General features: G+C 41.6%; 1 protein-coding gene and 1 long non-coding RNA gene across 5 annotated transcripts in view; one reads left to right on the forward strand and one right to left on the reverse strand.

The window, feature by feature from the left end:
* Positions 1-14,371, forward strand: part of bcor (BCL6 corepressor) — a 296,044-nt gene that overhangs the window by 10,604 nt on the left and 271,069 nt on the right. The window lies entirely within an intron of this gene.
* On the reverse strand, positions 2,387-4,346 carry LOC145352967 (uncharacterized). The gene is made up of 2 exons (XR_013888627.1): positions 4,148-4,346; positions 2,387-3,584 (listed from the first exon to the last, which is right to left on the reverse strand). It is a non-coding gene; the product is annotated as an uncharacterized LOC145352967 (long non-coding RNA).

Consider the following 14,371-nt stretch of genomic DNA (forward strand, 5'->3'; position numbering starts at 1 on the left):
TGTCTTGCAATTTGCTCGGAAATTTCTTCACTCGATTTATAATTGACTAGTGTTCATTTTTATTAAATGCAAATCTCATCTTACAGATGCCCAATATGCTACACGTTACCAAAAGCGGGACAATTGATTTTTTTTACCCTCGGTTTAATCGACTGGCAGTGTGTATTATTTCCTTTTTTTAAAAAAAAATCGACTCAACATGAGACTAAAAAGTACTGTTCCGCAAAGTACTTATTCGATCAAGTAGTGGAAAGGGGGAGGAGCTTATTAACAACAGATCATATTCGTTGTGATTAATATGTTATGAACAGTCTGTGTTAATAATGTAACGTTATTGCATGTAGCTATTATTAGCATTCGAGATTCTAGGAAATAGATGAAAAAACTCTTCCTTTGAAGGATATAATTTTAAAAATGTAACCTTGCATGCTGTAATGTATCCAATCATAAAGGGTTAAAATCCAGTTTCTTTGGTATGAAAGCTATATATCGGGTGAAGCATTCTGCATGCAGTGCACTAGTCCACCAGATACTCTGATTTATGCTGTATCCGGATGGTTGCCATTTCTATCTGATAGACTGCATATTGTTTAAAATGTTCATTCAACAGTTACGTAAACTTTGCCACAATTATTCACAAGGAGAAGGTGAGCAACAGCAGTGTGTAACAGCAATGCACAGGACTTTAAAAGCAGAGCAATTAGCAAGAAAAATAGACACGTTTTCATAGGTTTTATGTAGAGTAAGCTGTGTTTTAGTGCTCACCAGATAATGTGGCGATCGAGTATGGCACATTGGTGGATGTTTTAGTAGGGAAATTAGCATTTTAATCTTGCATGGTTGCTTCAGCTCCCACTCGCCATATGCACCACCACTTATATGGGTGTTACTGCCAATCTTAAACATGAGTGGTCAAGGTCACCACATTGGCAACGTAAAGCCCTGCTAAGAAATTCTTTGTGCTTTATAGATACCTTAAACCTTTGAAGGTAGTTGTTGGTGGTCAGCCTTCTGCTGAATGAAACCTTTTTCGTTTCAGAATTTAAACCATTTCTACGATACTCAGAGCCAGTTATGTACCTTCATCACATGGCCAAATTGCTGGTTAAATAATTGTCTTCCTCCCACACAGTGCTGTGTTCGAGCCGTCCCTATTGCTCCAGTTTCTACCTATTACGTTTGGTAGGAAATCCGGAAAGGATTGCTTTAGGCGCATTTATTGATTCTCCCGCGGCATGTGTCTAAAAATATCGGTGTCACTTTCGCTGTATCAGTCATGTCGCCAGTCTTCTGCAACATTCTGAATAAACAGATCAAATGCATACCGTTCTGTAGGAGCACGTTAGCATTTCACTGACACCTGAATTACTGGCAGTCATTTTTTTGATAAATGTGTTAAACCCACAAATTAGAATTTAAGTAAGGGCCACACAGGGGTGTACAATTTTTGAACAGTGTGAATACGCTGTTAACAAAATGATGATTTTTTTTGAGGGGGGGTGGTGGTTTGCCATCTTTGCCAGCAGTCATGTGAGTCTCACACAGGAAGGTCACACACGAAGCACCAGGGAGCTTTAGACCCCTTGAGTCGTGCACTTGTATTTGCCAATTCCGCTAAATCTGTATAAAAACGCTTTGGGAACAAAGCAGTACTATACACAGCAGACAGTATTAATTCGCGCCTTATAACGTTGAATATGTGATTTATAGTGACCTAGACTTCTCTGGGATTTCCGAGAGATGTTCGAGCGTTTTCTGCCGAGGGATCGGTCACGCTTTAGAAAGTGTTATGGAATAGAACTTTATTCGGTGCACAGTGCTGTGGTAGGCTTGTTGAGGGAGTTTTCACTTCTTTCACTTGTGTTTTTCGGCAGATTTAAAAAGGTTTCTGCCGGTAAATAATTAGAACTCAGTGGGGATGACCCTTCCAGGCAGGTTTCTCAATTCAGCTTTACGGCAGTTTGACTATGATTCGGAACATTAATTAAATAAGCGGGTTGACACTTAGCAAAGTGGTGTTCTGTTGCACTCTTGTCTCCAGGATTAACAGCGGAAATATCCTGCTGGACTTTGTACGCAGATCTGTACAATAATCTATGGATGTGGCAAACAATTGTGACTTATTCTACTAAATTAACTGCAATAGTTCAACTGGCTTCACAATATGTGCTTTGATTTTGACTCGATGCCTCGATCATGCTGCGATCTTGTTCTACGTTGCCCATGTGTTCTCTAACATTTAAATCGTTTACGTAACTGTGGTAAACACGTCTCAGAGCCGTCTCTTCTGCACTGAAACCAATGACTTTAATTTAAAAACTCTCGTTTGGTGTTTACAACGTTAATCGCTCACGTATTTAACTCACATTGCACAGGCCCAACTATGTATGGTGGTTAAAAGGTATTGTTGCTCTTATCAAATGACAGGCATTCCCATGTCGATCGTAACCCTCCTGTCGATCGCAACAGACCGCACTCGAAAATGGAGTCGAAAAAGTTTGCTATCATATCCTCCCTCGCCCATGGCAATGTCTTCCTCCTGGTATGCATCGGGGATTGTGCATATAGATTGTACAGGCCGAATCTCGGAGGGAGGATTGTGGATGGGAAGAGGAGCTACTTTTGTTGTTAAGGCTCATGGAATATTTACTTAGCTTTGGCTGCCTATTCACAGACAATGGCTTCGGCTAATGGCTCCGACTGTGGAGCGGGAAAAGAGTGGGCAGCAGCAGTGTACAACATCCCCGATCACATGCCAATCATACTTGCTACCCTAGGTTAAATAGCGATCTTTACCTAAAGCGTGCTGATCGTTCAGCAGCGCAGGATTTTGTGCTCCCTGGCGCATTTTACATTCGAAGTGCATCAACTGTGGGGGGGAGGAGCAGCATTGGCACCGTGCTGGAAATATCTGCCCTTTGCATCCTTGTGGGGTCGGAGCAAGTAGAGAGGCGCGGACCTGCCGCGATATTAAAGCGAATTCAATGTGCCGCGTTAACCTGCAGACTACACAACGAAGGCTAACCCACCCAGGTATCCCTGGGTTTAGAATGGTCGAAACAATTAGCCTTAACAAGGTGCTGTGCTCTGACGATCGTTACCGTTTTGTGTCTTGGGGCTCCTGAGCACGCAGCAATAAATCGCATTATTTAACCCAGTGACTGTGAGTCACGTTCTCTGAACTACAGATCCATATTTCCTTGTGAAGTATGCGCGAACGCCATAAACATAAGCTATTTTCATTGGTGACCAATGCCCTATAGATCTTCAGGAAAGCAGGGTCAGAAACATGCCAATCAAACGCTATCATGATGGTGGTGGTGGGGCGGGGGGTGGGGTGAGTTGCTGGAGGCGTGGGAAATGAGAAATTAGGATGTCTAAGCAATCTTTCCTGTCCAAGTTCCACATTGGTTCAAAAACTATCGCACCGAGATGGACTACACCTTCTCGAATTGGTTATCGAATCCCGTAAGGACGAGAGCAAACGATACGAACAATAGGCGGCTGGCAGACAGACTGACTGCAGTGATATCCCGACTGCTTCTTTCCGCGGCACCATTTTCTGTGACTTGTACAACAATTTTCTGTAAACACAAAGTTGCGTTGAAATAATGTGAGACGCATCATTTGATGATGATTCCCGCGTGTGGCCGATCATTTTGTGGTGCAGCAGGACGGAAGGATGTGCCGTATTGAAGCTGCCATGGGTATTGACCGGCCCTTGCAATCTCCTCTGCACCGCCCACCACCCCCCCCCCCCGCCCCCGCCACCACTGTCCATGTTTACATGTGAATGGCACAAGTTAATACTTTATTTAAAAGTGTCAAATGAGCATCTTTAATCGATCCATATTTACTGAGCACAACTATATCAAGGCACTTTTTTTTAGACCTCATTGCTTTGAAATAAGTGACCTGTATGTGCTGTTAGTGTGCACACATTTCCAGTGATTGTCACCACTGCAACATGTATTTCCAACAACATTTCAACCAACATTAGTAAACGATTCCCTACATCATGTCCTAAAGGATTAATAATGAGTTTTGGCTGTTGGCTGATCAGCCTACAATTTTTTTAAAAAGTTCTATTACATAAATTTGCTACTCTACAACCTGTTTTGAGAATTTTCAAAATTGGCTGCTATACCTTCCTGCAAATCGGGAGGATAGAATGAACAACTGCAGTCGGTGTAGTGTGTCCGTACATCAAAACGAAACTGCAGATACTGAACATCTGAAACACAAAACAGAAAATGCTGGGGCCGATCAGCAGCTCTGGCAGTATCTGTGGAAAGAACATGAGTTAAGGTTTCAAATATAGACCCGTGGTCAGCATTGACTAATTGTTTTGAAGACGAGTCTAGGCTTGAAATATTAACCCTCTCCCCACACATGCTGCCTGATCCGCTGATCTTTTGCGTTTACTCTTGTAAAAAACGGAGACTGGCAACGTATTTAAACAAAAACAGGATACTGCGGATGCTGAAAATGTGAAATAAAAACAGAAAATGCTGGAAATGATCAACAAAACAGGCAACTTCCGTGGAGAGAGCAACAGCGTTTATATTCTAGGACCCTTCAGAATTTTTAATTTTATTATATATAAACTTTTTTCCAGACTAAGAATATAATGTGTAGAGTTTGCACGTTCCCCCTTTGTCTGCGTGGGTTTCCTCCGGGTGCTCCGGTTTCCTCCTACAGTCCAAAGATGTGTGGGTTAGGTGCATTGGCTGTGCTAAATTGTCCTTTAGTGTCCTGGGATGTGTAGGTTAGCGCGGTAAATATGTGGGGTTACGGGGATAGGGGTTGTTGGTGCAGACTCGATGGGCCGAATGGCCTCATGCCCTGTAGGATTCTATGATAATGGCTATAATTTATTAAAAATTGCAAATTGAGCTTGCTAATTGGTTTGAAGGATTGTGACTTAATCTGAAAATGTGACAGCTTTAATTCAGTCTCACTGCTAGGCTGTTGGTGTCTACAATTGTGGGTAATTTTAAACTGCATTGACATAACCCAGAGAAACTGTTGTCTTTCTAATTGGAGATGGGATTGCTATTCACATTCATTTTGACAAAATAATAGGCACCAGTATGAAATAGACAACACTTCGTAGTATAAAGTTTATATCCACCGTATTTTTTCATTTTAAATGAAAATCAGGAATTTCACTCATAGAATCCTATAGTGCAGAAGGGGGCCATTCAGCCCGCACCAACCCCAATCCCACCCAAGCCCTGTCCCCACAACCCCATGCATTTACCCTCGCTAGTCCCCCTAACACTAACAGGCAATTTTGCATGGCCAATCAACCTAACCTACACTGTTGGAGGAAACTGGAGCACCCAGCGGAAACCCACACAGAGACAGGGAGAATGTGCAAACTGCACACAGACAGTGACCCAAGCCAGGAATCGAACCCAGATCTCTGGTGCCGTGAGGCAGCAGTGCTAACCACTATGCCACCATACCACCCTTGCATTGCAATTAGCAGTTTCGGGCCTAAAGCAATTACATTTTCCTTCATGTATTTCCACCCTAACTCTCTCCCTCGATCCCCCATTCCTGAAAGTGGTACTGTACAGTGGGGAATGGTTTTGTGAGTACAATGTCCCTCTAATAACAAATCCACATAACAATTCGTTCTGCTGGATCATTATAGTCAAACTTATTACTTTTCTCCCATAATAGCCACATGTGGAATCTTCTACCGGGAATATGTTAGCTAAACAATATTGGAAAGTGTGTGTGGTTCCCCCCACCCCCATGCTTTGCATGAGATCATTTGAGGCTAGGTGTTGTCTGGGTAATTCAGCAGAAATCAGCAAAGGCAAGAGATTGAATTGTGGCCCCGACAGATTAGATAGCTCAGGATTACGCCATATGATACGTTTACCTGGGAGATATCAGAAATCTCAACACTTTTTGTTCATTCGTGAGATATGGGTGTTGTTGGCTGATCAGCATTTATTGCCCGTCCCTAGTTACTCAAGGGCAGTTGAGAGTTGGAGTCACATGTAGGCCAGACTGGGCAAGGATGACAGATTTCCTTCGTGAAAGGACATTACTGAGTGAGATGGGCTTTTCTGATAATCGACAATGGTTTCATGGTCATAAGTAGATTCTTAATTCCAGACTTTTTTTTAATTTGAATTCAAATTCCACCATCTGCCATGGCAGGATTCACACCCAGGTCCCCAGAACATGAGCTGATTTTCTGGATTAGTAGTCTAGTGACAATACCACTCGGCCATCGCCCCCCCCATTTGCTGCTTTAAATCCAGTTATGCTGTTCTTGGCCAAATACTGGGTGGATATGAGCTCATTACAATGACAAATCCTCTTTTCAAAAGACAATGTAAAACAAATTGGATTCGAGGGTCTCTTGCATAGCCATTTGAGGCTGTACCTTCATCTGCTTAGGTCCTAACCTCTGAAATTCCCTTCATGAACCTCTCCACATCTTTATCCCTCCCTCTTCCTTTAAGTTGTTCTATAAAACTTACATCCTTGACCAAGCTTTAGTTAACCTGTTCTAATATTTCTTTGTGCAGCTTGGTGTCAAATTGTGCCAGATTACCACTTCTATGACTCACCTTGTGATGTTTCACTATATTAAAGTACTATAAAACATGTGTTGATTTTGTTGTCTTTATCCCAAGCCAATCAATGACACACAAGTTTGACCATCAGGCAGAGCGACTTCTTGAACCGTAGCAATGTTTGCATGTTCAAGTTTCGACCTGAAGACAACTCTGAAATGAAATGGAATCCAATTTGTATTTGTGTTAACCTAAATATAAATGAGGTGTAACCTTCTTTGGAGACACAAAATAGGTATTTTGCTTTTCCCTACAACAGAATCCAAGAAATTGATTGACCTCACCACAAGTAACTAATAAAGCTTAATGAATTGATTTGGATTGTCTTTTTAATCTATATGTGTAATTTCATTGTGAAAACTATAGGAATAAATTGTGAAACAGATAGGACTTCAAATCCTTATAGCCAAAACATTTCTGTTAGAATCATTATTATTAAAAGATAAAATGGTTTTAGGCCAAAGTGAGTGAAATCTGGATAGGGGAGGAAAGGTAAGGGGTGGTTAGTGTTGCTGCCTCACAGTGCAAGGGATCCAGGTTCAATTCCGACCTCGGGTCACTGTCTGTGTGGAGTTTGCACATTCTCCTTTGCCTACGTAAGTTTCCTCTCTCAGTCTAAAGATGTGCAGGTTAGGTTGATTGGCCATGAAAAATTGCCCCTTAGTGTCAGGAGATTAGGACGGTAAGTATTTGGGTTATGGGGATAAGATCTGGGTGGGATTGTTATCGATGCAGGCTCAATGGGCCAAATGGCTTCCTTCCGCATTGAAGATTCTATGATTCTATGCTTGCATGCAGCCAGAAAGGAAAAAGTGAGAAACTCTGTACCTGCTTCTTATTTGCTTAATCACTAAAGTTTTGTGAACTTTGACTGCAAATTATTTTGTTGAAATGGCTCAGTAACATAATGATTTAGGTTTTAAATTTTAGTTTGATCTAGTAAGTTTAAGCTTCATCAGTGCCACTCCTGTATCCCAGACTTTCATGACCGTTTTTAATCCTGACAATTACTCTTGTTTAACAAGTGAGTTTTGATCATGTGACCTGCCTTTTTTTACATAATCAGTAACTGCTGTTAAACATTTGGACTACTTCAGGAAGTGAGTTGCACATGACTTTTTAAACAGACAGCTTTAAATTAGGTACGTAGAAAGAAATAAACCTGCTGTGTATTCCACTCTGCAGTGAAACTTGTGCCTCAGTTATATCAAATGTTTGATGTCAATTTTCTGCTAATGTCAGAGAAATGGATAGAAAGAAAACAGAAGTCTGTGATGAGTGATCGACTACTCTTCCCAATAAAATTAGTATTTGTAGGATTTTAGTATGCACAACGAACTGTATTTTGTTCTGTTGACATTATTTAGACCGTTGCATGTTAATTTATGAAAAACAAAATAATTGTTTTAAATAAGTTGAAAAAAAATCTGCAGGGCTGGTATTAAATGTGTAAATGGAAAGAACTTTACATCTCCTCACATGGTTTAATGGATAATGCATCATGTGTGTTCCTGGATCACAGAAATCAGCATGAGTCAAAGTTTGATCTCTTTGTCTAGTTGGCTAATCTGGTAGTACAGTGGTGGGATACTCTACTTGTCCCGCAGAGAAAGAAAACTAAACAAGTGTTATTGTTGATTGTCACATATAAGAACATAAGAACATAAGAAATAGGAGCAGGAGTAGGCCATCTGGCCCTTCGAGCCTGCCCCGCCATTCAATAAGATCATGGCTGATCTGTCGTGGCTGATCTGTCGTGGCTCAGTTCCACTTTCCCGCCCTCTCCCCATAACCCTTAATCCCCTCTCTTATCAAAAACCCATCAACCCGCTTCTTAAAAATATTTAGCGAGGCAGCCTCCACCACTTCAACGGGCAGAGAATTCCAGAGATTCACCACCCTTTGAGTGAAGAAGTTCCTCCTCAACTCCGTTCTGAACCGCCCCCCCTTTATCTTGAGGCTGTGCCCCCTAGTCCTACTGTCTTTTTTGAGCGGGAAGAGTCTTTCCACCTCTATCCTATCCATCCCATTCATCATCTTATACGTCTCAATGAGATCTCCCCTCATTCTTCTAAACTCTAATGAGTGTTTATATGTTTATCAGATGATGATGGGTTTGGAATTTGCTGTAACGATGCCTGAGGCCAAGCAACATGCTAAACTCAAAGCCATTTGGGTAAAGCAATGGTTCCTCTACCCAAATATGAATCAGAATCTTTGGAGGGAAGGTATTAAAGAAGAACAGAAGTTGGAGGCCAGTGAGAAATATTGCTTATATGTTTTACTGTTCAAATGGAACACTGCATTTCCTAATGTGGGCAGTGTGAATAGCGAGTGCAAGGTTTGATACTATGTAAACGCTTTGTGGAAACTTCAAAATCTTATCTAATTGAGCAAGTATTTCAAATGAATTCTATGTTGATGTCAGTTCAGTGTTACCAGAGGCTCTGGAGATCACCAGGTCTGTCTTTTGTGCCATAATAGTTGCCTTTAAGCAGGAAAATGTGTCAATTTGGTGTCCTGCTGACTTGTCTTTTAATTTCCTCAGTTCATTGTTATCTCATCATTGAAACAAATGTTATGTATGTCTGTGGAACTCTGAGGACTGCAAAATGCAATGCCTCTTTTTCTCTAAGATAAAAGCAAAATACTACAGATGCTGGAATCTGAATCAAAAACAGAAAATGTTTGACAATCTCTGCAGGTCTAACAGCATCAGCGGGGAGAAAGTAGAGCCAACATTTCGAGTCTGGATGATCCTTTGTCAGAGCTGAGAGCAAAGAGAATCAGCAGCGAATTATACTATGGGGATGGGGGGGCATGTCTGATCCCTCTACACCTCGATAAAAGCAAAAAAAAAAATTCTGTAGATGCTGAAATCTGGAACAAAAACAGAAAATGCTGGAAAATCTCTGCAGGTCTAACAACATCTGTCAGGAGAAAATAGAGCCAACATTTTGAGTGTAGATGATCCTTCGTCAGAGCTAGGAATAGACTAGATTGAAGGAGGTGCATGTGAAGCGCTGCTTCACCTATAAAGGGTGTTTAGGACTTGAGACGGTGAGCAGGAAGGAGATAAAGAGGCAGGTGTTCCATCTTCTACGATTACATGGGAAGGTGCTTTGGGCGGGGGCGGGGGGGTGAGGTGTTGGGTGTAATGGAGGAGTGGACCAGGGTGTCCCGGAAGAACGGTCCCTGCACTTGCGTATGATGTACTCAAGTCTTGGAACAGGACTTTAATTTATAAATGCCTTGCTTATTAGTGAGATTATTACTACTGAACCCAGTTAACAGGTTTTCAGGTACCATCTGCAAATTATTCCTGATCAACCTCAGCATATATCTTGATTGAAAGTTGTGAAGTATTTCCTTAAACATCTACCGCTACTTATCTGCTTTAGCCAACTTTATCTCCATATCTTTGTAAATGCCTTCATTATGTTCAACTCACTAATTTCAGAACCAGGTTTCTCACCCTCAAACCTAATGTAAAATTCCATCAAGTTCTGATCACTCTTAACTAGACAATCCTTTACAATGAGATCATTCATTAATCCTGTCTCGTTGCACATTACTTGGCTTAAATAGCATGTTCCCTGGTTGGTTCCATATATTAAGAAACTATCTCAAATACATTGTATGAACTCAATCTCTGGGCTCCCATTGCAAATTTTATTTGTTCAATCTTTATGAAGATTCAAATTGCCTGCAATTATTGTAGTTCCTTTCTTACAACCCCCATCATTTCTTGACTTCTTCTCTAATCTACAGTGTAGCTACTGTTGGTGGATCTATAAACTACCCTTGCTATTTATTATCTCCACTCAAACTAGTTTTACATCTTGATCTTCCAAACCAAGGTCATTTCTCATGATTGTAACAGAACTTAGTATCACTAGATAGATAGATAGGGATAATTACTTCTTGTGTCCCTGAGCTGCACCAACAACTTCTGATCCTCTCCTACCCAGATGCCTCCTCGTCCTTCAGTTACCATGCCCTAAGAGGGCATTTGGGATTGTTATGATGGCCATAGGGAATCATCAATGGATCTCCCTGTGGGCCTTGTAGAGTATGAGCTTCCCTATTAAGTGAGTGGAGGGTTGCCCAAAAGGGGAGGAACAGCAGGGGGTTCAAAACCAGCTGGCTCCACTCAGACTGGCAGTTGAAGGATTCCAGGGCTTGACTTGTACACTGAAGCTACACATTGTAAACCTCAACCTCCCTACGTCCAAGGGCTTGGCCTGGTAGGCCTGGGAAGCAATGACATCACCAGGCCTCCACCGGGTCTTTTTTGGGTTCCATGTTCTTAATTAAGGTTGATATACACTCCAAATGTTTGGAGACACATTGCATGAGCTCCACCACTTTCCATGCTACCATTAAGAAACTATGACAACATTTCTGTACACACTGGATACCTGGAGTGCTGGTCTCTGACAATGGCATTGCCTTTGCTAGTACCCAAGTTTCAGACCTTCATGCTTTCCAGTGGAATTAAATACATTAGGACAACACCCTATCACCTGTTATTGAATGGGTTGGCTGAATGGGCAGTGCAGACTTTTAAGCTTGGCATTAAGAAGCAACCCACAGCATCCACAGAGATCAAACAGGTATGATTTTTATTTGACTATAGGACTATCCTTCACACAGCGGCAGGAAGCATCCCAGCGGAATTGTTAGTGGAACGGATGCTTTGGACAATATTAAGCCTACTGTTCCCAGGCCTGATGGGAAGGATGGCATCCAACAAGAGAACTAGAAGGAGAGCTATGATTCTACAAGGACAGAAAAAGTTCCGAACCGGCAATTCAGTCGATGTGAGGAACTTCAGGGACGGTCTCGGGATCCCTGGGATCATAACACGAAAAGCAGAGCCCATGTCTTACAAGGCCCAAGAGCAGGCCAAAATTGTCAGGAAGCATCTGGACCATCTCAGGAGTAGGGAGCCCATGCCAGTGCAGGCCTCACCACCAGCCATGGGGACAATCACTGTCGACATCGAGTCATGACAAGAATTCAATCCTATGTCTGTCCCTTTAGGTGATGAGGACATGGATCCTGAAATGAAAATGGAAGAGACAGGCACTCAATTGAAGCAAGACCTCAGGAAGAACTGGCTTCTATGACTTTACAGTGCTCTCTTTGGAAGTGAAGGTCTCTGATCGATTTCATACCCCTGGATCTGGTCCGGCCTACAGTCGACCCCAATTCGATCTCGAAGTGGCAGAAAAGCCTCTCCCATGGCAGGATTGCTGGGGAAGAAACAGAATTCTGCGAGGAGAGACATTATGATGGGGAACCATCAGTAGATCTCCCCTTGGGCCTTGTAGAGTATGACCTCCCCTATTTAAATGATTGGAAGCTCACCCATTGGAAAGTAGCAGTGGGGGAAGAGTTTAAAATCAGCTGCCTCCACTCAGACCAGCAGGTGAAGGACACCAAGTCATGACCTATACACTATAGCTGCAGAAAAGGTACTTCTTGCACATTGTAAATAAAGGGTGTTGGTGACAGAAGGCTGGCCTCAGCAAGATTATTACAGTGATCACAGACTTCCATTGGGTCGGTCCATGATAATGTTTGGCAAAGTACCTCAGTAGTTTTTTGTTGCCTTATGTGGTATGGCTAACCAGGAAACTTTCTTGCTCGTTCTGCTGATGATCAACCTGTTTTGACATGTTGTGAATGCACCTTCCATGCAGTGGGACTTAAATCCAGAGCTTCTGACCCAGAATTAGGATCAGTTGGACATGTCTCCTGCCGTGCTTGCTAATCAATAACTTAAAACATTATATTTACCCAAATAACTCTGACTTGAATTTCCTCCCTTTCTTCCCTTCAGTCTCCTTTCCTTTCTCTATAACCTTGCCTTTCTTCTCCACTTTTCCTTTCTCTCATCTCTCTTCATCCTCTCTATGCTCCCCTCTGTGTTTCACCCAATGTTTTCTGTAACATGTCAGCATCAAAATATTATTATATGCATGTATCTTGGGTAGCTTTTCAAAATAATTTTACTTGGAGCTTGTAAGCATACAGCGAGGAAAGCAAACTTGTCTAATGCTGGTGTCGCCACTTCGATTTCAGAACATTAAGATTTCTATTTCTGAAAACTATTTAGCAAATTGCTGTATTAATGTTTTTCTCACTTATGTTTCAATATCAGGTTCTTAACCCTTAAGCAGAATCAAATGAAACATTGATATCATAACTATCACTAGAAACGAGTTGGAAGTATTTGGTTACAGAGGAAATGATGGTGAAAAGGGATGAAAGTCGTAAGGTCATAAGTATTTTTATCAGGTTAAAGTAAACTTTAAACGTTTCCCTTCCAAAATTACCTTAGACACAAACACAGTGACATTTAGGAACTGATGTGCTCCAAGAAACTCAACTGGACCAACCACCTGGCTGTTCATGTTGGTCATAGAATTCCTATAGTGCAGAAGGAGGCCATTCGGCTCATCAAGCCTGCACTGACAACAATCCCACCAAAGCCCTATACCTGTAATCCCACGTATTTACTCTGCTAATCCTCCTGATACTGTGGGGCAATTTAGCATGGCCAATCAACCTAACCCCCACACCTTTGGACTGTGGAAGGAAACCGGAGTACCCGGAGGAAACTCATGTAGACAAGGGGAGAATGTGCAAACTTCACACGAGCAGTGACCCAGGGATGAGGTTCAAATGGGGAAATTCAAGAAAAGAAATGGGATTTATCATTGATTTCCAGGATGACCCATCACACAAAAGTGATCAATACATAGTGCACTTTTAGGTATAATAGTGAAGTGAAACCCTTGCAATTATTTAAAAACCATGTTTACTCATGGACAAAATGGTTGTCCATATACATATTTATTTTTAAGCAAGACCATTCCAATCAGAACATAATGTCATGTGATACTACACTTTGGTTTTAAAAATCTATAAGTTGTTAAATGAAAGCAAGATTGAGGGAGGATCATTGGAGAAAGGAGTGATGTAGGCAGGAGGAATGCAATAGATATAATTAATTCAGATTTGGGTAAAATGCCTCATAATACATTAATTAATAAGGTAAGAGAATGTGGAACCAAAGGACAAGTAGCAGAATGGATTGCTGGCTGGTTTCGAGACAAAGTAGAGAGTAGGAGTGAAGGGTCATTATTCAGAGTGGCAGAAGGTGGAAAATGGTGTTCCACAAGGACCAATATTGGGACTGCTATTGTTCACAATTTACAATAAATATTTGGATTTTGGATTCAAAATACTAAATTTGCCGATGAGATCAAATGGGAGATGGGGGGGAATATTCAATACTGGAGAAGGTTGCAACAATTTACAAGAAGGCATTCATAAACTTCTAGCTTGGCAATAAAACAGCAAATTAAGTTCAGGACAAATAAATGTGAGGCAGTATATTTGGTAGGAAGAATAGGATGGCCACTTGGAAAGTGCAAGTCTAGGTGGGATAGAGGAACAAAGATCTCGGAGCACAAATATGCCAGTCACTAAAAGCTATCTCCCAGGTTAACAATGTGTGGTTTTCTCCAGATGCTTCGCTTTCTTCCTACAGTCCAAAAGATATGCTGGTTAGATGTATTGGCTGTGCTAAATTCTCGCTCAGCGTGCCCGAACAGGCGCTGGAGTGTGGTGATTCGGGATTTTCACAGTAACTTCATTGCACTGTTACGGTACTACTTATGACACTAATAAAATAAACTTAAAATTTATAAATTAAATAGTTCTGAAGCCAGATTAAGTAGGAAACTGAATGACTT

This window comes from Carcharhinus amblyrhynchos, chromosome 15 (assembly GCF_965287045.1).
Source record: "Carcharhinus amblyrhynchos chromosome 15, sCarAmb.v2.hapA, whole genome shotgun sequence".
Classification (NCBI taxonomy): Eukaryota; Metazoa; Chordata; class Chondrichthyes; order Carcharhiniformes; family Carcharhinidae; genus Carcharhinus; species Carcharhinus amblyrhynchos.